Below are 26560 nucleotides of genomic sequence, written 5' to 3' on the forward strand. Positions count from 1 at the left end.
TATCATGCTAACAAATATCACTCCTCAAACACCACCTCCCTATCCTATCTAAAGAAAGAAAGACTAGATAGCAAAGTTGCCAAACTTATATTACACTTACTTAGAATACTAAATCGCTCAGGTGATGTACACCCTAATCCTGGTCCAACTCCCCCAATCAACCAAGATCCACTAAGACTAAAACAAAACAACCCCTCCTCCATACTTCTCCTGAACTTAAATGTAAGGAGTATTCTAAATAAATTCCATGACCTGCATGCACTACTATTCTATTATTCCCCTGATATCATCACTCTAACAGAAACATGGTTAGAACCAGAGAACAGCCACAATGAAATAGCAGCCCCAGGGTATAATATTATTTGTAAAGACAGGAACTCCAAAAAAGGTGGCGGCATAGCAATCTTATATAAAGATCACTTCAAACTTACACAACTAGATATAACAAGCCTTATCTCTGAAAATTCTGAGCTCATTTTTTCCAAATTAGAAATAAACCCCACAAACATATTATCATCATTGGTGGCTATATACCACCTGAAAATAATATCCCTCCTCTGGAATACCTACTCCACTGGGTCTCCAAAACCCTCCCTCATGAAATCATCACAATGGGAGACTTCAATAAAGATTGGCTAACCTACTCATCCCAGAATCCATTATCCCACATAAACCTCCATGGATTTGCCCAGCTTATCTCATCCCCTACTAGAACTGACAAATCCTCTAAGAAACAATCTACCCTTGACTGGATTCTGGTAAACAAACCCACCCTAGCATAATTTGCAGGCTGCCTCCCTGATGGCCTGAGTGACCATCTGCCAACCTTCGTACTACGAACTCGCCTGCAACAAATCAGCCAACCCACCTTCCGGTTAATAAGGAATAAAAAAATTTAAACCCAGCTATATTTATCCAGGAATTAAAAAGTTGACATTGAGAACCTCTTAGAATACTTCCACTAAATGAGGCTGTCAACTTCTTCAACTCTTCCTTCCTAGATATACTAAATATCCATGCTCCCCCTAGAAATATTAGGGTGAAAACTAACTACACACCCTGACTACGTAAAGAATGCAGATCCTTATTCAGGACTAGAAAGAAAGCCTGGGCTCACTTTCAAAAGCCCAAATCTCATCTGGCAAAACAAGCATTTTCAGAGCTCAGAAACAGAGCCAAAAAACTTATCAAACTAGACAAAATCAACTACTATCACAACATCCAAAGTAAACATTGCAACCACCCTCACAAGTTCTGGTCTGCAATTATAAAATACTACAGCCAGGTAAGGTAAGCACCCCAACCCCAACATCAACCTCTAGCTCCGACAACATAGCAACCCAATTCAACAAATACTTTATGGAAACTATCCAAGATCTTGCTGCCTCACAAAACAACTCCAGCAGTCCTAATAATCCAACTCATCTCTCACCACATCACAGCACTAGCCGCAAGAATGACCCCACTCAATTTTCACTGCATCCTATTTCCATCAGTACTATAAAAAGATTACTAAAGAAACTTAAACCTACCACACTTGTCACAGACAACCTCCCAGCACAGTTTTTGAACATTGCTGCAGACTCTATAGTGTACTCATTAACAATACTCATAAATAGGTCAATATCAGAAAACATAGTCCCCTCCATCTGGAAAATCTCCCACATCATTCCACTTACCAAAGGCGGAACTTCCACCAAATTCAACAACTATTGCCTCATAGCTATTTTCTCACCCCTATCCAAAATATTAGAGAGAGTCGTACATTCCCAACTCATGGACATCCTTCACACCCACAAGCTCCAATCTAACACTCAGCATGGATTTTGACCCCATCATAGTACTACAACAGCTCTCATGGCCTTTGCTAATATGGTTAATAGTCATAGAAACAGAGGGCAATATGTATCTACCTTATTTTTAGACCTATCAAAAGCCTTCAGTATGGTGGATCACAATAAACACATTGAAGTCCTCACCAAATTTAACCCCAGTAACTCATCTCTGCCCTGATTCCATAGTTACTTTTCAGGGTGTAAACAAGCTGTCCTGTAGCAACAACAACTTTTATCGTCCCTCCTAGACTCTATAGAAGTGCTACAAGGCTCCATCCTTGGTCCCCTGCTTTTCATTCTCTTCACCAATCAGTTCCACTCCAATACACTTCACGCATCAGTAATACAATATACAGATGACTCCACACTGATATGATCAGCCTCCTCCCTACAAGACCTACATACCATAACTCAAGGTTACTTTCTGTCTGTGGAAAATTGGCTCACAGATTCCCAGCTCATATTACACCCCCAAAAAACTAAACTTCTTCTATCCTCCCCAACTAGAACTCCCTCTCCCTTCCTGACCTTCATGATCCATTCCAAAAACAAAACTGCCATCCTCCCAACCACTCATACCAAACTGTTGGGAGTCGAAGTTGACAGTAACCTCAAATATGATATACACATCACTCAAGTCATTTTAAAGGTCCACAAAAAACTAGGTCTATTATACAGGAATAAGTAATTTTTAACTGCCAGCACTAAAGCTACTACTGCCCATACTCACCTCCTCTCAACCCTCCTATATGCCTCCCCTATACTAACCAACCTCCACAAAGCCGATCTCTCCAAATTAAACTCATGTTACAATAAAATAGCCAAATTTACAACTGATGCCCCTTACAAAATTTGCTACTGTATATCACTTAAACCACTAAAGTCCACTTCAACCATTTGCCTCTAAGCTCCTACACTAACCAGATAACACCCCAGCTCTCAAAAATCTTATAAGACAATAAACCTCCACTAGATCCCTTCGCTTAAATAGCAAACTCCTCTTATATGTTACAAAAGCCAACAATTCAGCAGGTGAATCTCTTTTCTCCTATTATACTTCTAAAAGTTAGAACAACCTTCCATCTACTATAACCAATAGTAACTCTCTGACACAGTTTAAAACCCTACTAAAACAACATTTATATGACATATGGCTATGCCCTTGTAACTAACCTGGCTAACCCCACTGTTAGCATTACTAAACTTTGACTACCTTTAAGATTATCTACCCAAACTCTACTAATTTAGTGTACCTACATACACTTTATCTTGCTGAACCATACAGAAACATGCTTGAGTCAGAATTACCCACGTCCAGACATCAGTATGTTCCCAGCATTTAACTTGCTACATATGTATTGTGAATGTCTCAAAACATATTTACTTGCTCTAACCACGAAATATTTTTACTATGTATCTCATCATGTATATATTACCTACATATCTTGACTATCTATTTGCTGTAGTACAATTGACAACTAAAATGTGTTTTTATTTTTATATTTTTACTCTAATTGTATAAACAAATATGTATTATTACTTCCTATAAGTGGAGCTTTTCTCCCCGGGCCTCCACTGAAAAAGGACCTGTGTCCAGTCGGACTTTCCTGGTAAACAAATGTTAAATAAATAAAATAAAATATCTAAATATATATATATATATATATATATATATAAATACACACACACACATACACACACACACACATATACACACACAGACACGCATATATATATATATATATATCATCATCATCTTCTTTTGGCTGTTCCCATTAAGGGTCGCCACAGCGGATTGACTGTTTCCATTTCTTCCTGTCCTCTGCATGTTGCTCTGTCACACCAACCACCTGCATGTCCTCTCTCACCACATCCATAAACCTTATTTTAGGCCTTCCTCTTTTCCTGTTACCTGGTAGCTTCATCCTTAACATCTTTTTCCCAATATACTCAGCATCCCTACTCAGCACATGTCCAGACCAACATAATCTTGCCTCTCTTGCTTTGTCTCCAAACCTTCCAACCTGGGCTGACCCTCTAATATACTTATTCCTAATTCTGTCCACCCTCGTCACACCCAATGCAAATCTTAACATCTTTAACTCTGCCACATCCAGCTCAAACTCCTGCCTTTTTGTCAATGCCACTGTCTCCAACTCGTATAACATAGCTGGTCTCACTACCCTCTTATAGACTTTCCCTTTCACTCTTACTGGTACTCGTCTGTCACAAATCACTCCTGACACTCTTCTCGACCCACTCCATCCTGCCAGTACTCTCTTCCTCACCTCTCTCCCAAACTCACCATTACTCTTGATCCCAGGTATTTAAACTCATCCACCTTCGCCACCTCTACTCATTGCATCCTCACCATTCCCCTATCCTCCCACTCATTCACACACATATATTCTGTCCTAGTCCTGCTGACCTTAATTCCCTTTCTCTCTAGAGCAGATCTCCATCTCTCCAGGGTTGTCTCCACCTGTTCCCTACTGTCACTACAGATCACAATGTCATCTGCAAACATCATAGTCCACGGGGACTCCTGTCTATTCTCCTCTGTCAACCTGTCCATCACCATTACAAATAAGAAAGTGCTCAGAGCTGATCCTTGATGTAATCCCACCTCAACTTTAAATGCATCCATCACTCCCACTGCAGACCTCACAGCTATCACATGACCTTCGTACATATCCTGTACCAGTCTTACATACTTCTCTGACACTCCTGACTTTCTCATACTATACCACAACTCCTCTCTAGGCAACCTGTCATATGCTTTCTCTAAGTCTACAAAAACACAATGCAACTCCTTCTGACCTTCTCTGTACTTCTCCATCAACACTCTCAGAGCAAACATTGCATCTGTAGTGATCTTTCCAGGCATGAAACATACTGCTGATCACTAATCATCATGTCCCTTCTTAACCTAGCTTCCACTACTCTTTCCCATAACTTCATGCTGTGACTGATCAATTTATTCCCTCTGCAGTTACTACAGCTCTGTACATCACCCTTATTCTTAAAAATTGGTACCAAAACACTTCTCCATTCCTCAGGCATTCTCTCATTTTCCAAGATTTCATTAAACAATCTAGTTAAAACCTCCACTGTCATTTCACCTAAACACCTCCATGCTTCCACAGGTATGTCATCTGGACCAACAGCCTTTCCATTCTTCATCCTCTTCATAGCTATCCTTACTTCCTCCTTGCTAATCCATTCTACTTCATAATTCACTATCCCCACTTCATCCAACCTTCTCTCCCTCTCATTCTCTTCATTCATCAACCCCTCAAAGTACTCTTTCCATCTCCTCAACACACTCTCCTCGCTTGTGAGTATGTTTCCCTCATTATCCTTTATCACCGTTACCTACTGCACATCTTTCCTAGCTCGGTCCCTCTGTCTAGCTAATTGGTACAGGTCTTTTTATCCCTCCTTAGTGTCCAATCTTTCGTACAACTCATACGTGTATGTACATGTATACATATATCTACATATGTATATATATATATATATATATATATATATATATATATATATATATATGTATATATATATATATATATATACAAACAAAGAGTTAAAAGGTCACACTAAAAAAACTATGAGAAAAAAACTAAATGAAATCTCCAGACAAGCTAGAACTTTCAAAGAGTGACCTCACAAACCTCCTATTACAGAAGCCCATGGGATATATGCAAATGACCCTTAAGAACATCAGGTGTTTCAGCAATATGGCGATTCTGAATGCCCATGACTTTTACATTTGAAGTCTTTTTAATGGACAATTTCAGGCCAATAAAGCCAAACCCCACTAGCTATGGATATGCATATTTCGGCCTTGTTATGACCTCTTCAGCATAGCATAAGCAGAGTGTTTGACTAAGCTTAAGAAACACAGGGTTGTTATACCCAGCTGATGTCCATTTTCATTAGGGTGTTTGCAAAATATCCCAAATAACAAATTAAAACAAATACAAACAAAGAGTTAAAAGGTCACACTAAAAAAACTATGAGAAAAAACTAAATGAAATCTCCAGACAAGCTAGAACTTTCAAAGAGTGACCTCACAAACCTCCTATTACAGAGGCCCATGGGATATATGCAAATGACCCTTAAGAACATCAGGTGTTTCAGCAATATGGCGATTCTGAATGCCCATGACTTTTACATTTGAAGTCTTTTTAATGGACAATTTCAGGCCAATAAAGCCAAACCCCACTAGCTATGGATATGCATATTTCGGCCTTGTTATGACCTCTTCAGCATAGCATAAGCAGAGTGTTTGACTAAGCTTAAGAAACACAGGGTTGACTAAGCTTAAGAAACACAGGTATATATATCCATATCCTTGTTATGTGTAAACATGAGTATTGTATATACCTTCCCAGATGTATCCCACCATATTTATCTATGTGTTTACTTAGATATAAAAACATGAATGATTCAACACTATCTTCACTTACAAGTACTAAACAATTGTAGTGGTCAAAGCAGTTGTTCACTACTATTCAGTGTGGGTACTGAATGATATATTTGAAAAAACAACTGATGTCTTCATAGTTCCAATGGCTTAGTGGTTAACTGCTGTACCTGTAGTGTACAGGGACCTGGGTTCAAAGAGTTGTTTATTTTGTTGCTAGGCAGAACAAGGACTGTTGGATACAGAGTGGTTAAGACAGTTTTAAGCAGCTTTAAGTGGGTTTGCATGGGTATGAATGATGGTAAGCAGTGCTAATGTACACTTGCATGTATTGTGTCACTACATAACTACATTTAACAGTGTTTTTCCATGTAAGAGTAGATAGCAGATTATAGTAATGGAACCATACACCCCTGCATGCAAAGCTGGACTCTGAGTACTGACTACCATGTTCTTAGTGTGTGAGCTGTATGTTATTAAATATCTGCTACTGGATATTGATCTGATATGTGGATATTAACTGTAGACTACTACGTGTTTAGGACATGTCATTGAGGGCTGGTGTCATATAGTAATGGCATACATATCAGTGTCAGAGTTCTATCTGTCAAAACATTCATCCTAATGCATAACCTGTTGGTTTGCTGATTTCTGTCTGTCCTCTGTACAGATGTGCAGATGTTAGATATCCATCTTGGCTGCTTACAGGCAGTCTATGATTGGCTGACACTGACATGTCTGCCCAGCTGTGTTATGAATGCCACAGCTAGGAAACCCCACCCTGTATGCACCACATGTCATGGATACCTCAACCATACTACCACAGCAAACAGATCATACTTGGGTACAGGTCTCTAACCCAGACAGTGGCCATGTTATGTAATATATGTTGCATACATGTCAGTTGAGGCACCTAACTGGCCCTCTGGAGGGAATGTTTGTAAACACTACCTGACTGTTTCTATACAGATTACCAGATTCTGAGTTAATATGTCACCTTGGGGATCACTCAAGTACCATCGGTTGATAGATGGCCTGCTGACAAATGTCAGGTGGCATGATACCAGTGTACCCACATGCCCTACTCTTCTCATCTCTCCATTGATATTAGCCTGGTTCACACCTAGGAGCACCTGCACTTATGGACCCCAATATTGACAAATGTGTCAGTGTGCATTACTGAGAATAACAGTGTCTGTGTGTTTGTAAACTTGTAGTTGACAATACCCTGAGCACCTTCTCATGCACTACACCCTCCCCCATTGCCATACTTAGAAATGGCTGCTGCTGTAACTGACGTTAAATGTAACTTGATACACTCTTTACCCTATGGGCTACCTGGAGCTTGCAATACCAGCATAGCACTGTTCTACAAATAGGTAGATAGATGTGCGTTAACCTCTGAGCCCTGGCAAGTGTATGTATGTGTGTGAGAGTGTATATTTGTAGGAGACAGCATTCAGAGGCCACATTCTCCAAATCCAATAAACCTTGCCATACATTATAAGGGAAAGTGATGTTGCTGACATTAGGAGAGCCATGACAAACCCTCACCCTACTCCTGACAAGGTAGTTAGCACTGCTAAAGCCAGGTCTGTCAGATGTGTCTATGACTGTTATGTGTTTGTCAATGTGTATATAACAGTGTGCCATACTATGTATTGTTCATTAACACCCAGTACATCCCCCATTACCATACTGTACAAGTCCTGGTAATGTTCTTCACCTACAAGAAACTCGGGACACACCTCATCCTAAAAGCTCTGAGGTGTGTGCAATTAAGGCCAGACATATTAGTAGCAATAAGTACCTAGGAAGGGGTTTTACTGCCAGTGTTGTCAAGTAAATTTGTGTGTATGTGAAGGGATCTACTTCAGTTTGCAGAAAATACATGTCCCAGGAGATCATTTGTCCAAGAACTAACTGGCAAAAGGTAACATTTTGAAGGAATTATCTTGTGGAAATTCATTCCATCAAAACTAGTAGTAGATGTGTAAATGCTCTCTTCCCCACTGTACAGCTGTACAGTGATACAGAAGTTGGTATATATAGTTGGGTGTGGTTGCTGTGGGCACAGCCACCCACATTGGAGTTATTGTTGTGCATACCCCCCCCCCGCTTAGTCTGCTGTTATACTGTACAGTTTATGTTAACATGTTAAGTAGTTGTAAATCACACTATGTGTGGTTCAATGCCACTCCACACCATCCAAAGTGGGGGGCTGTGCCACCCGCACCAGCACACCTGTGTTTACCAACTCCAGGATTGCACTACATTGGGGAAGAGGACATATACCCTGCCAGTACCATCATCAATGACATTAAACTGACAGACTGATTATTTACTGATGTGATGTTTTGGCTATTTGGTCTTGGTGGAATTACATAGGCCAAAATGAGTTCACTGCAAAATTAAGTACATCCATGTGTACAGTATTCTCTGTGTATTGCATCAACACCAAAGCCTCTGTGTGTGTATGTTATTCACAATCATTTGGTGTGTGCCACCCAGTACACTTACCATTGTCCACTATAGAAGAGCTGCTGACATCAGCCAGCATGCACTCACCTGTATACACTCCTCAGACCTATCAGCCATGTGGCACATGCAGTAACTGTTATACATACCTGTTACTTGTGTTCAGCTGTACTCAGGCTATGATGCAGTCAGTGTCACCACAGTTCCATACCCCTTGTAGGAAAGGACAGCAGACCAACATCCGGCTGACACATAGACACCTACAACTCAAACTGAATACATTATGGGGACCACAATCAGTAAGTGTTAATAACAGCTATAATGCATCATGGCTGGACAGCTACACACCCTGACATGTAAGCATTAAACCACCCCCCTACTTAAATATACCAACTCCGAGAACACACTTCAGTGTAGAAAAGGGAAATTCTCCCATTCTGCACCATACAGCACTGTTAAAAGTCAACCTTCGAACACCTGAAATGTCAAACATATTGTCTCGACCATATAATGCTCAACATTTTAAGCATTCGAATAATTGACATAGACCCCAGTAGGTTTGGTGTAAATACACCCATTGATTTGTGTGTTTAGATTATTGTTGCAGATATGGTGGGGGGTGGAGAGAGAGATGTCAATTAACAACTTATATATCCTTGCAGTACTCACAACTTTAATGATCATTGCTCTAATTATTACTCTACAGGTATTATTACAATACCCTATGGCCTTGGTTTGGTCAGTGGTATGTTTGTACACAGTATATACTTCAACCATCTTATAGCTAAATTCTACATCTCTTACCGGGTAGACCTCTGGAGGGCATGTTTGTAAACACTACCTGACTGTTTCTACACATATTACCAGATTCCGAGTTAATATTATGCACATACCTCTCAATCTCTTAATGCACAGACTCTGGACAAAGCTTGACAAAACGGGAGTACAAATAGGGACATATTTTAAATATTGCTCTCATAAACTTGGAGAGTTGCTAGAGTAACAGGATTTATTTTAATATACATTTTCTGCATGATTTGAGGTCTGAAAATGAAATGTATGTCATTTAGTGACTTTGATTCTAAGATCACCCCAGTAATTTTCCAGGGAGACAGAGGTACAGGCCAAAATGTGAGCCAATTATCTGGACATTCTGTGAAAATCTGTACAGTTGAGAGGTATGATTATGCATACAGCTTACTACCACAATTCGAACCATGGCTGTGTCTGCTAAAGATACAGCAATTTAAGTTTCATCAGAGTGTGCTATTTGAATATTGCTGTCTATTCCTTTGGTGTTTTCTTTCTAAGTCGTTCTTGGTTGTACAATCTGACCTTGTACTTACAACAGTCTTACACAGACATTATTTTATGTAGCACAGTGTGGATAATAGTGGTTAACACAACATTACTATTCAGAGAATGCAACTCTAAATGCCATACAATACCATCCATTCCAGGATTTAGAACTTTATTGCCAGGTAGTTACAGTTTTATTTAAATATGACCTATATGAGACTATTACTGTCATATTGTCTAGTTTATTCAGTACAACCCATACACAGTTTTAATACTGCCAGGTGACTTCCTACTACTATATATTTTTTTGGTATGACTACTACAAGCAGGATTGTTACTCACCAGCCTCGTGACACAGCCTTTGCAACCTACAAGCATGGGCTTCCTGATTCACAGCCTGCTCAGCTACAGCTGTAAGGGAAATAGAGAAATATTTAGGCATACCTATCCATCGCATACACAGGTTGGACATTAGTAAACAGTTATTGGTATGACTAATTACACACTGCTAGGATATCACCCCTCTGCCTTGTTTCTTGGACCCACTCATCCAAGAGCTCCCTCTTTCTCTGCTTCAAGTCGGCATAGTGGTGCTGGACCTGCTCACCAGTCTGAAGGATACCAGTGGCACTGGTGAGATCACGGGTGAGATGGTCCCAGGCTTCTGCTTTATATTGGGAGCCCTGGTACTGGCCCTGCAGCAGTCTCTCATCATGGTTTTGTACCAGGCATCCTACCATGATCTTGGACTCCTGTATGCCCCAGCTCTGCATCCGGAAGTGCATGCCCTCACCAACTCCTGCCATACTGCCTACAGTGGGAATCTGGAACCAGTTATGAGCTGTATTCCCACCTGTGGGGTTTAAATATGGCTGATTTCCCACCATTTGTCATGATTGGATGGTGTTGAATATGCTGAGCTAAGCTACGTCAAACCTGCTTAGCTAAGGTTGGCAGTGCTTAAAGGGGCAAGCTCAGCACTGCTAACCAATGAGAAAATCCACTTAGCTGGACTACTCATTGCTTAGCAGTCATATTTACACAATGCTTGCACATAGTAAGCAGAGCTGTGCAATGCTTAACATTGCTTATTTTTTATTTTAGAGACTATCTGATGTATGGGATTGATTCATTATTCATTACATATTATAAATTTGTTTACTGTCCCTGACATCCCCCAATGTACTTTCATTTCATTTATTCATTTGTACGAAAATGAAAAATAACACTCTTCCAGCAACAGTGTAGACCAAATAACCAGATAAGAAGCTGTAGGATGCCAATAACAAGTCCACCTTCCACAAAACGATTTTATTCTTACTTAATACACACATAGAAATGACCAAAGTGATAAGCGCTTTCGTCACTAGGACTTCAACAGATCTAAATGCAATAATTTCAAAAGACATTAAATACACCTGAAATGCATCATGTGACTACTAATTGATTAATTGCACATTTTTTAAAAAAACATTTTAAAATGACTTTATCTTACTAAAACAGTGTTTTCTTTTTTAACGTAAAAATACATATAAATAACACTTATACAATATTTCCACCCCACTACTCTAAATATATATATAAAATATAAAATATATATTGTTACAATGTACCAGCCCTATATTTTAATTCAGGCTTAATACTTATATTTTCATTGAGCCCAGGATATATAGTTGAATTTAACTTAAATTGCCATTTGGATTCTGCCCTCAGCAACAAATTTTTCCAATCACCCCCTCTTATATTTTTTAACAAAATTTCCAAAATGGCAAACTTAAAATTGTGATGGGGGTGTGTACTAATGTGTTTACTGAGCGCATTTTTATCATCATTTTTGTTTATACAATAAAGATGTTCATAAATCCTACGGTTTAATTTTCTTTCTGTCTTCCCTACATAATAACAGGGGCATAACATACAGGTAGCTAAGTAAACCAAACCGTGGAAACACAAGAGCCTGATGCTAAGGGTACTACTAGATTAAAATCATCAAGTCTAAAAAATTCATTTTCATTAATAAAAGAACAATGGTCACAACAACCACATTTACGGGTACCTCTCTTCCTGGAAAGGTTTGTTTTTGTTTTTTGTTCCAACAAATATTTTAAATTAAAATCCACCTTGTATGTAAAATGTGGCTCTGGTCCCATCAACTGGAATATTTTAAAGAACAATTTTTTCACTTTTGAAGGCGAGTTTTATAAACAGACACAAGGGGTAGCTATGGGCAACAGTTGTGCCCCAACCTTTGCTAACTTGGTTTTATTTGAATGGGAGAACAGGTATCTTCTTACTTCACATTTTAAGGATGAGTGGTCGATTTATTTCAGGTTTTTAGATGATTTGTTTATTTTGTGGAACAACAACACATTTTTTAAAAACTTTTTAGATTACATCAATAATTTATGTGACTATTTTCATTTTACTGGTGAAGGGGACCCGGACAACATTAACTATTTGGATGTGACTATAGCAAAGGATTACAATAAAAAATGTTTCACATCACGGGTATATAGACAACCAGCTTTCTCTAACGATTATTTGGACTTTTCTAGTAACCACCCATTTCATATAAAGAACAATATTATTAAAGGACAGATGGTGAGGGTGGTGAGGATGTGTTCAGATTTTAGTATGTTGGATGAAGAAACTAACAAGGTAGTGTTAATGTTTACAGATAGGGGATACCCATTAGAACTAGTAACTAGCATTAAGGACAAGGTTTGTTCCCTGTGGAATGAAAGATACATCCCATTATTAGGAACAGGGAGTGAAGTTGCAACAACAAATAGGGGTGTTAATAAAGATTTCTCACAGGCTATGGTTATTACCTATGGGGAAACAGCTGATTTGGTGAAGAAAATCATTTCCAACAATTGGTCAATATTAAAATGTAACAAAGACATATTCCAGTTGATGGGACCAGAGCCACATTTTACATACAAGGTGGATTTTAATTTAAAATATTTGTTGGAACAAAAAACAAAAACAAACTTTTCCAGGAAGAGAGGTACCCATAAATGTGGTTGTTGTGACCATTGTTCTTTTATTAATGAAAATGAATTTTTTAGACTTGACAATTTTAATCTAGTAGTACCCTTAGCATCAGGCTCTTGTGTTTCCACGGGTTTGGTTTACTTAACTACCTTTATGTTATGCCCCTGTTATTATGTAGGGAAGACAGAAAGAAAATTAAACCGTAGGATTTATGAACATCTTTATTGTATAAACAAAAATGATGATAAAAATGCGCTCAGTAAACACATTAGTACACACCCCCATCACAATTTTAAGTTTGCCATTTTGGAAATTTTGTTAAAAAATATAAGAGGGGGTGAGTGGAAAAATTTGTTGCTGAGGGCAGAATCCAAATGGCAATTTAAGTTAAATTCAACTATATATCCTGGGCTCAATGAAAATATAAGCATTACGCCTGATTTAAAATATAGGGCTGGTACATTGTAACAATATATATTTTATATTTTATATATATATTTAGAGTAGTGGGGTGGAAATATTGTATAAGTGTTATTTATATGTATTTTTACGTTAAAAAAGAAAACACTGTTTTAGTAAGATAAAGTCATTTTAAAATGTTTTTTAAAAAAATGTGCAATTAATCAATTAGTAGTCACATGATGCATTTCAGGTGTATTTAATGTCTTTTGAAATTATTGCATTTAGATCTGTTGAAGTCCTAGTGACGAAAGCGCTTATCACTTTGGTCATTTCTATGTGTGTATTAAGTAAGAATAAAATCGTTTTGTGGAAGGTGGACTTGTTATTGGCATCCTACAGCTTCTTATCTGGTCATTTATTCATTTGTGACTATACTGTATGGGGCACTTGTGTTTATATGGGGGTTTCACAACTTAATTAAACTGACACCTCACATCTGGACCTACTACAGTACTCTGGTTAACAAATATATGTTATTTAGTAGCTAATTATAAAAAAAAAATGTTTATGTACTGCTTTCACATGTAAAATGCAAACTGGTTACAGTGGGGATTGAACTGCGGAAGGCTGTTTGCAAAGCATACACTCTAACCACTACAATAGTGCAAAACAACGTATGCTGGATGTCTCTTGCTATTTAACTTCTTGTGCTATTTAAGCTGGACTAAGCGTAGTTAAGCAATGTGCACACCTGCGCAGCTACACTTAAACTTTATTGCATGTTTAAAAAAACATTATTTGCTGTGTTATTTTATTTGTACCCTTCAGAATATCCATGCTAATGCTGAACCTGTTATTCTATCAGCTTTCTGCTTTGTGGGATGATTGTCCCTTTTGCTTTGTCCACATTCCTTACTCTGACAGGTTGGGAGGTGTGTGCTATGTGGTTATGCTAAATGTGTTATTCTAACAACATTTGTCTTGATAGAGACGATTGTCCCTTATGGCTTTGACTAGATTTGTTATCCTGATGGGTTGGGGGTGTTACGAGCATTCTCGTTCATTTTATAATGCCGATAGGCAATTCTGGAGTGCAGGGGGCATGTATATTTTGAAAGCTCTGCTCTCAGACACACCTCCTGCGCTCGTACACGGAACCAAGTCCGTTTTACAGCATGGCAGCTCATCTTGATATATATGCATGGCGCACTGTCGTGCTGAACAGGAATTGTCCCTGCACTGCAGGAATAATTTATTCCTGCACGACTGCTTGCTGAATCCAAGGTAATGTGATTAAAACATATATAAGAGGAGGAAAGTTAAATTTCTGTGGGTGATCATTCAAATTTTGAGTTCGCTAAGCCTAAGTGTAAAGATAAGTAGTGTTTTAGGATGCGAAGGGAATAATCAAGTTTCTTTTCTAGATATGAAGAAGGAGAAGGCGAATCACAAAGTTGGTAATGTTGGGGAGCAGGTGATAAGCATATAATAATCACTTATATTGCAGTGTTAACTTGGAACATGCAGGAGGGACCTAGTACTTTTACAAGAAAAACAGTTTCTAAGAAACCTGAGAGTGAACCAGAGAATGAAGGAGTAAGATTAATTCTGCTTATGAAGTTAAAAATGAAGAAAGTAGCTAAGTAGTTGTAATCTGAATTTTCTTTAGTTGAAGTGGATTAGAGAATGGATGAGAGGGGTGACAATGATTTTAGCAGGGTCTGCAAGTGTCTTAAAATCAAGCTAAATAATTCAGAAACAGAAGATGAATAATATGACATAACAAAACTTACAGGATACTGTGGAGAATTGGTAGCATGTATTTCCCAAGCCTGGATGATGTACATTTTCATAGGAAGTTCTACAAGGAATGGAATTTGCTAAATGACAATCTTGAAAACAAGTAGTTGGGATGTGGAATTTCTGTTACAAAAGATGCAGCAGTAGACAAGAACTTGGGGAAGTAGGAAAGCAACAAACAGAAAAATTACCACAGCTCTGAGTGTGGAGAGATTATTGATATTTTCAGTGAAGTACAAAAGGAGTACTTCAGTTAATCAGCAAAAGTAGGAGTATGCAAGCGAGATTGTTACCTGTCCCTTGATAAAAGGGGCTCACCAGGAATGTGAAAAAGAAGTGCATGAAGGGATACATCAGATAATGCCCACATTTCTTTATGCTTTTTATCAGAAATCCATGAGGGGAAAGAAAATAAATATAGATGGGATGACAGTAAGTCAAGTTCCCGGGACAAGAACCAGCATTGGCAAAATGAATAGAAGCAACAAAGAAGGACACTTATACAAGTAAGGATAAGGCGGGTGGGGTTACTGACGTAAAAAAACTACATTGGCAGTTCAATGATGCAGGAAAGGAACAGTTGAAGGAAGAGACATTTAAGAATTTTATGCAGTAATTCAGTATGTTGAGCAATGCATGCCCTAATAGAACATACTACACAGCAACACTAACCTCCAGTGTCATCTCGGTGTGCCTAATGAAACAGTAAAAAGTCATTAGTACCTCTGCTATATCGAATAAATGAATAAACCCAGTGCCATCACCCTCTTCATCATAGTCATCCACTCATTCACTTGTAAGGACAGCAAATACTCCACACCAGCTGTTAAACCTCAGACAGTGGAAGGCCCATTGCCTGTATTACTATTTGCAATTGCATTCTGCCTTGCCTTACTCCTATCAGAGGACCCAATGTTATTAGCTCCCTCCCTGCACTATACATAGGTACAGTTCCTTCCCCTATGGCATTTATGTGATCCAATACTTTATTCCCTATGTGTTAGGTACATCTATGAGGATATGATTTTCATCAGCAATTAAGTCATCTCACCTGTGTGTTGCTCACTGATGCTGCAACAAGCTTTCTCTAAAAATACCAAATTTGGAAATTAGTACTTTAACTCAGATTTGAGTGAAATGAAGAAGAATAGTAAATCTTTGTTAACAATTCTAAATAAGTCATTACTTAACAGACTGTCTACCTGTTACAATCACATTGCCAGATTTGTCACTGGCCAGCCATGCAGAACCCACCATTGCATGAACCTCAAACAGCTTGGGTGGCTAGAATTCCCCAATCTCATACAATATAACCTTCTGATTATAGCGTACAAGAGTCTCTATAATCCAGATAACACACCAGCTCTTAGAAATAGTATCACTGCCCAAACTAATCAGAGACTGCTTAGATCCTCTAATAGACATCAGATTCTTACAATCAAAACCAACAACACAGCAGGAGTATCTCTCTTGGCAAATTCTGCAGGTAGAACATGGAATCAACTCCCAGCTGATATTGCCATGCTCTCCTCCCCACATGAATTTAAGATCAAACTTAAACAACATCTGGCACTAAACTGGCTTTGTCACTGTAATAAACCTGGCTAGCCATCTTTAATTAATGTACAAACATGTCAATGGAAATGTGTTTTTCATTTCTCCTCGCTATAACTACTGCTAACAAATGTCATGTAACTGTCTACTTTTGAATATCAAAACATTAACTGTAATTACTTTTTTGTCTGCATTGCTATGTTCACCTTTGCTTCTATCATATTATCCTTATTGCAATGTTTTATTTTGTACCCATTGGAGCTTTTCACCCCGGGCCTCCGCTGAAAATGGACATGTATCCAGTCAGACTATCCCGGTCAACAAATGTAAAATAAATAAATAATAAATAAATAAATACTACCACTAAGCAGTACTAAACTGTTTTTATGCTGCTGAATGTTTTGTTTATTTTTTAACCATCATGTTATTTCCTTTTTCATTGTTTGTAGCTGCATGTTTTTTGACTAAAGAATACTAAAATGAGTAGAGTCTACACATCTACATCTAGGGATGTCATTGTTTACCTTTGCTCAGCCCTCATTAGGCCAGTCACCGACTACAATGCCCCCTTTGGCATTTATCTGTCCAGACACATGCAACAACTGGAACAACCACAATGATACCTTACTAAAAGGATACAAAGCCTAAACAACATATCCTACATGGACAGACTCAAAGCCCTGTCGCTACACTTGGTATCCTACAGTCTGCTAAGAGTTGACCCATGTCTGCCATACAAGGCATCCTCTGACCTATTACTGATGGATATATTGCACACCAGCAAGTCAAATGGCATCAGAAATACTTGGTCTAGGGATCCAAACCTCTTCTGCAACATGAACAGAACAGTCTGGAGTGACAGGTATAATTAACAGAGGATATCCTGCTATGGAACAGAGTCCTCATTCACATAAAACAGAGTTCAGTCCTGTCCATTTTCAAGTACAGCTTAGATCTATGGATGAGAAACTGAACATTTAACCCAAGACTGCCTCCTGTACTACTAATGCTGTTTTCCTTTGTTGACCAGGTTAGTCCCACTAGGCTAGTAGCCTCTTTTCAGGGGAGACCTAAGGTGGTATTTATACTATTAGGGGAATTTGTCCAGGGCATCAGGAAACTTTCTTTACTCTTTTCAGTAGGTACTACCGGATCTTTTACAATCACATGAGCTACCAAGATCTCAAGCAAATGGGGTCCCAGTTTAACATCTCATCCAAAAAATGGCGCACTTGCAAGTGCAGCACACCCCTTATGCTGCAGTGCAGTTTTAGTAATCAATCTCCCTGGTGTGTGAATAGAACCCATAACATTCTGCATCTATGACAAGTATGCTACCTGTTGCACCACTTACACTGTTAATGAACTGAGGAAGTCCCTGAATAATTTATCTCATGTATGTGTCCCCTCAAATTATCTATGGTATGATTCCAGTTATCCTCATTAGGGTAATATATAACTGTCAACCACGGGATGGAAAAGGACAATCTATAATCAAATGGGATAGGTTATTTTGAGCACAAACAGGGAAAATGGATAGGCTTAAAATGGCCTATGGGGCAGCTAGGCTAGTACTTGCCTATAAAACTATGACTACAGAAAGTGTGTAATTGCAGTGTAGGTCTATGAAGATGTGTGTGAAGGGAAGGGAAAGCATCTGTTCAACATAATGACTGATGGGTTTCATCATGAGCTGTAATAAATATCTCTGCAGCTTGATCCTGTGTAGTGACATTGTCAAGTGCCAGCAGCTGTGGCAAGTAAGTGTACTGATTTATACGTTCAACAGAAAACACAGAAATCTTTATCTAAAACTATTAGAACTCTTCATTGTTAAATGATGTCAGTAAATGCTACTCCTGAAAATGTATCAGTAAACAGCAGTAATGTGAAACTATTTACACTCTTCTGTGATGAACTTTGGTTTCCTTATAACTGTTGACTTTAAGAATGTCACTCTGATGGCTATCTCAGAATCAAGGTAACCAGTAGCACACAAAATAGCAAGCTGTTTTCAGTTTATAAAGCTCCTATACAAATGAGGCTTATAGATGCATAGTTCTATTTAATGTATTACTTCACAGATGTGCAAATGCATCAAATGACATGGGCAAGTTTGCACTATAATGAACAAGCAAATTCAAGCTCATGTATGTTCTTTCACTTGCTGAATGCATAATAGAATATCCTGTTAACTACCCGAGCTAGTTGCAGCCACATTGCAATAGGTGTGGTAACTATCCTAGGAGTTTCACCTTCATACTATAGGGTCCATCCTGCATTCAACTTTGGCAAAAGCATGACTGCTTCTGTCTGAGCTGAAGGGAGGGCCTCACATAAGTAAAGGAAATTAAACCATGTCTTTATTTGTTCTAGCATACCTATAGAATGTCTTGATAATTTTGGTGGATGTCCCTTTAATAAAGGTGATATTTGGAGAGATGTAGCAGTGTTTTCATAGCTATGAGGTCCTGAAGTGCAGAAGCTGCACCAACAGGCAGATACACCAGCATGACCAGTGGGTTGCAAAAGCCAAGAAGAGGAGTGCAGTGCTCTGTTGTTCTTCTTCGTTCGGCTTTTTACGGTTAGGATTTGCCACAGCGGAACTCTGGTCTACTAATGATTGGCAGTCGATTTTTTTATGGGTGCTGAGGTGCCAGCTCGACACCCAACCTTCAGTGAAGGCACGTCCATTCTACGCATGTCTTTCGAATGCCACTCGACCACGGGGATGACATGCAGACTCCACATAGAATGCGCTCCAGCCAAGAATTGAAAGGGAGAATCTCTTGCTGTAAGGCAACAATGCTACCGCTGCACCACTGCGGCTCTGTACTAAGTGTAAAGTCTTTCCCCAGGATTCAGCAAATGGCATGCAGGAATAGTGCAGGAGCTGCTGGAGGCAATATGGCAACCGAGAGATCTAGGAACAAGCTCCAGGGATGTGCACGAACGCTCCTGCACTATTCCTGCACGGACACAGCTCCTGTATGCTAATTACCCTATTTGCAGGTAAAAAACATGCAAATGAGGTGAATTAGTGATCCAGAAAGCTGGCAGCCATCCGTGCAGAACTAGTGTAACCTGTAGAAATGTACTCAGTTAGTAACCGAGTACATTTCTGCAAACTACAAAACGTATCCATGACAGCTCCAGATAAAGGTTGTATATAATGTGTAAACCATGCCAATGGCCAAATATATGGCCATTGGCATTGAAAACAGTTGCAAAAAAGAAAAATAAATAACTTTTGATTTTTTTTGCCTGATTTCGGCCGCTTAAGTGTAGGGCAGTGGTGCGCAAATGGGATCGACCGGAAAATAAAAGAAAAACCCTGAAAAAGACTTTCTCTGCAAAATCACAATTTTGCCATTATAGTCAATGGCAGGCAGAAAACAACAAGGCCAGTGAATAGTAGTTGCTAAGGGGGGAGGCTCAGTGTGGGACTTGTAACTAGGCATTAGCCAGCAATCCTATGTAAATGAGGGGAATGATACTCAATCACAGTTTTCCCCTCATGGCTAGCCTGCACCCAACCGTGTAGGTGCAGAAAGACCATGGTGTAAGCCTAAGAGCTAGCTGACATTATAGAGGGGTGTTTGAGGCATACTGAAAGCTTTTCAGAGCCCAGTGGCTTGAGTTTGCCTTTACCTTAGCAGAGCTAAGGAAGGGGGTGTGTCTGAAGCTGCCAAACACACTTTATATTGCCTAAATGGGTTTTAAACAACAACAAAAAAAAAAAAGTAAACCAGGAAATAGCAGCTCCGGGCACATCTGAGCACTGTGTTTGCACGGCGTGCCTCAGGGCTTAAACAGGAAGGCAAAGGGAAGGGACAACAGCAATAGGAAGGTAATCAAGGAGAACTAGCATAGCTGGCAGATAAAATGTATCAGAATCAACCAATTACACAAGCAGCAGCCCAGCTCAGCACACTACTATAAACTATATTTATTTTATTTATTTATTTTTTCCACAAACTCTACACCACCGGTGTACACAAATGGAGAAATTTTACCTAACAAAAGCAACAAAATGATAGGGGCTGCATTTGTTCTCATAAGTCAACATGTGGAAGAGGCTGAGGGTGGTGAGGATGAGAATGCTGATGACCAACCCACAGTGAGGAGAAGGGAAGAGTGTACAGACCCAGGGTAACCTACCAGGGACTACATGAGCTGGAGATAATGAAGTGCTATAGGGTGGATAGGGACCTCCTACAGCAAATTCATGATCTGTGCTGGCCACGCCTCACACACAGAAGCAACAGAGGCGAACCCATCCAACTGGATATCAAGGTATGTGAAGGCCTAAGACTAATAGCCACAGGTACCTTCCAAAGGCCAGCTGGGGATATCATGGGGATCTCACAGGCATCAGCATACAGGGTACTTCACCAGTTCCTGGATGCCATGTCAGCACATGCTGGTGAGCACATATATTTCCTCAACACCCATGAGGTGTTGACCAGCAATATGTGTCTCTTTCACCAAATAGCAGAATACCCTGTGGTAGTGGCTGCTATGGACTACACACACATACACATCAAAGCACCACCCGGCGAGCGGGGGAGAGTCTACATAAACCACAAGGACTTCCCCTCCATCAGCTGCCAGGTCATTGCGATGCCCAGGGAATTATAATGAATGTGTGTGCTGGCATCCCCGGAAGCTTTCACGACTCTCACATCTGGCATATGATGCAGCTGTACCATAACTAACTGCCCTTGTGAGCCATTTTAAGCTTAGCCAATTATCCCTTGTGAGACTCAAACCCTGCACCTTGTGCTTCTAAGGCAAACACCTTAGCCATTAAGCCACCCTCCCACTAGAGATTTGCCAATGGGGACATCCCATATGGCCACCTAGTGGGGGATGCTGGTTATGCACTGGAGCCATGGCTGATGACACCCATCAGAAATGCACACACACCTGAACAAAAACTCCATAATGAGGCACATGCACAGACCAGAATCATAATAGAGTGTGCATTTGGGTTGCTCATGTCATGGTACCAGTACCTGGACATATCCGGTGGAGCCTTGCAGTACTTAATAGCTACATGTACCCAGATTGTCATTATATGTGCCATGCTACACAATATGATTGTGTGGAAACAGCTGCAGCAGGAACAGCATGGGGCAGGGCCACACATCCCCCCAGCATTGCCAAGGCCTGCACAGGCACAGAGTGACTCGGAGGAGGAACAACCTGAGCCTTCCCCAGTAGGCAGAAGGAGGCAAGCCCAATATGCCCAGACCTTGGCAAAGAGGTTACGCATGGCACATACACTGACATGGTAGGAACCCAGGGAATTACACCTCTCTCTGACTCACACATAGAGTAAAAGGGATTCCAAACATGACACTACCTGTGTTTAACCATGTATTAGGGAGTTTGCTATGTGCATCTGACATAGTCAGCCCTCCAGCACCATCCTCAATACTGACACAGCCACAAGGTAAGTCACTCTCACTATCAATTGCCAAATGGAGTAGTATGTTCTGTTACTTGTATCTATGGTATGGATGTGAGTATGTAAGGGAATCGGGTGACTGAATGAGATGCCAGCAGATAGTAGACACCTATACTGAAATCTGTAACAAATACTAGTGTCACCATAGTAGCCAGTACTAGACAGGGTGACAAAACCCACTGCAGGAAATGTGGTGGGCAAAATGTGTGTCCATAGGACACACACATGCAAGTCAGTGAGGCTCACATACCCAACAACAGTGTCAGCAAGCAGGACAGGCATAGACAGACACAAAGAAAGGCTGTGCTAAGGCCTCTGATTGATGGCTATGGAGAACAGCCCCCTTCCAGACCTACACAGACAGACTACAACAGGTTAGGCAGTGGGATGTTAGTTCTGAAGGGTAAGAAGTCTAAAACTGAAATGTAGGTCAATAAAACCTAAGAACTGTAGTGCACTGATATGCCTCTAATTTGCATGATAGGTCAGAACACGGAATGAAATGGAGTACCTGAAATACCAGTACAGTCATAGCAAATGTGTACAGTTGTCAGGTGTGCCTCCCCTACAATCCTATGTAGAAATATAGTAACATGTATGTATAGGTATAATAACAGTGGAGCACAGATTACCTGAGCCAGCCAAAGTAGCAGGATAGATTGTAGCATGTCTACAATATGCAAACCTGTGTTAGTTAGGTTGGTGTGTGTTGTATATTGTGAGAGAGTGGTCAGCATACAGACATGGTGGGTTGTGTACTGGTGGCCATTGACCAGTACTGCCGATGACAGGGCCAAGTTCTCACAACTGCAGTGTCAAACACAATGCATCCCAGCAAGACACATTCCAGCAGTAAGCCATAGTAATTGTTCAGATGAAATATCTGTCACCATCTGAAAGATGGACATGGCATGAATGTGGGCCAAGACATACAAGCAGTATACAGGTGGAAGTATTCTAGACAGAGAGTGCATAAATGTTACTGTCAAATGGACACACCTTTGGAATTGTACAGACAGGCTAGCAGCACATTAGTTGGGTTTGTAGTATGGAATACTGATGTTGTCTTGCCAACCACTGGCATACCACAAAAGTCACAGGTATGAAGTACTGAGAAACTGCTGATGTCCCTGCACAAGCCAGCATAAATGGAATGTCCCACATATATCTGTGAGACAGCTGCAAGTAGCTTCCATAGCATACATGCACCCAGCTCACCCCACCATCAGCCACAGGTATCTCACAGGTCTTATCCCTGCTGTTGGGAATGAGTACAATATGACCCTCACCTCTGTATGGAAATAGCCAAAGATTGCAGCATGCTGAAGTGGTGTGCCATACAGTTGTGTCCCTAGCTGTAAGCAGCACCCTGCCAACATCCACACAACTGGATCAATAAGGACAGAACCTATCGACATTAACACCTTGCACACCTATCCTGTCTCCCCAGGGGAATATAGTGGCTTGCAGCCTGGGACTGTAGGAGTGACACAATGCAACAGCCAGCTACACATGGCCTGCATCACTACCAAATGCCCTACAGTCCTCTATCAAAGGCCTGTGTCTCACACATACTGCCAATGTATGTTATCTCATGGACACCCAAATGACATACCACAGTCCACAAAACCCAAATGCAAGGCCATGTCGACAAATCCCAGTAGCATGTCCACCATGTCCTACTGCATAAACTGTGGACCAAGCCCAATATACTGCTGAGATGAAGTGATAACTATAGGGAACTTATCAGATAATGTTTGCATAATGTTCCAAAGAGGATACAATAATGGGGGGGGGGGGTAAGAGCATGGACACCATAGAGTGTGTGAAGTCTGAAACTCAGCCATGTGCACATACTATCCCTGCCTGTAAACACAGGAATGGGTGGCTGCAAACCTGCTTGTAAACCAGTGTGAAGGGATAATGACCATAAATATGATCCCTGCCTCTGGGTAACCTGTGTGAATCTGTACAGCTGTGAGGTATGGCCACAGCAGGATATGGCCATACTGTCACGTTCATGAATGTGCAAGCATGGGATCCTCAGCCACCACTGTACCAAGGTGCTGAACCATTTACACAGATCCATCAGCAAGTGTCTGCAGCTTCCCCTCCAGAATGGCATGATTGTGCAAGAATATGTAGGCTGCAGACCACAATACTGGACACAGCTTAATTCACACTGTGTTCCCCAGGAAATTATTGCAAGCAAATATGTATACCTGACAGTAGCTGATGACATAAAACATCACAGACTCAAACAATACATATGTCTGAATATCTCTGCTAACACCAAAACCATGTAGCAGAAGCAGCACAGACACAATTGCCTACAGTAACCCACTATCCTTTGCCCATTTTGATCCCAGATTGTCAACCAATCTACAGATATCCCACAGAAATAGGTGTAGAACACAAATCCTGCACCAGAGTACAATGCACCTGGAATGGATTCACACATTCAATACAGAAGGTCACACTGGGCATGCTCCCACACTTGGAGAAATGAAGCTCATGTCTGACAACAAAATAATGAAAGGTCATACTGGACATGCTCCCAGACCATGTCTGGCAACAATAGTGGACTATACATATCTGACAGTCGCAGATGTGTGTGCGCACACTCCACATTTCACATCAGTCATGCTTTGCACACACATTGGATAGGAATACACACATATATCCAAGGGCAACACACTATAATAGCCAAACTTACACATACATTGATGTGTGGAAGAGAGTGACAGACAGTGACAAAGAGCTTCCCATCATAAGGCCTGTCCCACCCAGCACACATCCAATTGGCTAAAACCACATGATGTGCAAATGTCAATCACAGTAGATATTTGTCTCTGGCATCCCTCAGCACTATAGTGTCTGTGGTGCTTGTGATAACTGTGTAACATGACTGTACAAGTCATTATTCATCTAGCAGTTGTATACATGTACCTGTTAAATTTAAACCTGTGTGTGACTGAATGTTGTGTGTCTGCTTCCAGATGCATGGTTTATGGCCCATGCACACATACTGCACTCCCCATTGCCCTAGTTTGGTAAGCCCACTGATGTAATTCACCTTGAAATACACCTTTGGTGAAGGACTAGCCCTATAGGCTCTGTGGCACATGCTATAACTGTGTAATGCTATAGTGTGATGTACTAGTTAGGTAGGAGTGCTAATCCCAGACATGGCAACTGTGAGACTGTGTGTGTGCATGTGTGTGTGTGTGTGTGTGTGTGTGTGTGTGTGTGTGTGTGTGTGTGTGTGTGTGTGGAGATTAATGATTTGGATGCCATTCACACTCACTACACCTCCCATTGCCCTTCTGAAGCATGCCTTCTGATATCAGACACCTTGACATACCATTTGCCCACATATCAGCCTGATAACCTCTGTGGTGCATGTGATACCTGCATAATACTATAGTGTAGCGAGCTAGTTTGTTAGTAATTCTAATGCTGACCCTGCCAACTGTGATAATGTGAGTCCTTGAGAGAGTGTGGCTGTGTCATCCTTGACACTGGTTCTTGTGGACAGGCACATGTACTACACCTACTTTATCTCTCCTTTATCATTGTTGCTGATGTAATTCAGCATCAAATATACCTTTGGACAGCTTTCTGACATGTAAGCTCTGTGGCGCATGCAATAACTGCATAGAAATGTAATAGCAATCTGTAGTCAGGCAGGGGTTTGCAACCCTGTACTGGTAAGTGTGTGACACAAACATGCTTAGCTTTTACTCTATTACCCCCTCCCTGTCTTACTTTGTCTCTGTTTGTCTCTCTCACTCCCTCTCTGTTGGATGTGGAGAAGTACACCTGCTTTGCTTAGGCAGCAGCTTGTGTTTTGTAAGTGATGCTTATGATCAGCTGATGGCATGTGCACGAATTGCAGTCCCTCACTAGCTGATTGCATGTGGAAAAGCTGTGGTAACATTCCCATAGCCAATTTCATGGAAGCACGCTCCTATAAGTAGGAACATCATGTGGGTGTTGGCCCTTTTCATTCACTGTGAGCAGGACTTCATGTCGGTGTTTGCCAAACAGCATCACAGATGGTAGTGGGATATACCTCTAACAACATACACTCTGTAGACAGGTCAACAAACAGGAGGAGGATGTTCCAGACATGACTACAGAATGTAAGTCTTGCACTTCTGCATTTGAAGTAATGTTGGTTTAACAAGGTTTGTGTGGATATGGCTGGTCTACATGATTTAATACCTGTCATGACAGTGCTATGTGGTTGAGGAAACTCCCACCTGTAGGGCTATCTGCAGACTGGCCAGT

This window comes from Protopterus annectens, chromosome 4.part0 (genome assembly GCF_019279795.1).
Source record: "Protopterus annectens isolate FY-2018-M chromosome 4.part0, PAN1.0, whole genome shotgun sequence".
NCBI classification, from domain to species: domain Eukaryota; kingdom Metazoa; phylum Chordata; order Ceratodontiformes; family Protopteridae; genus Protopterus; species Protopterus annectens.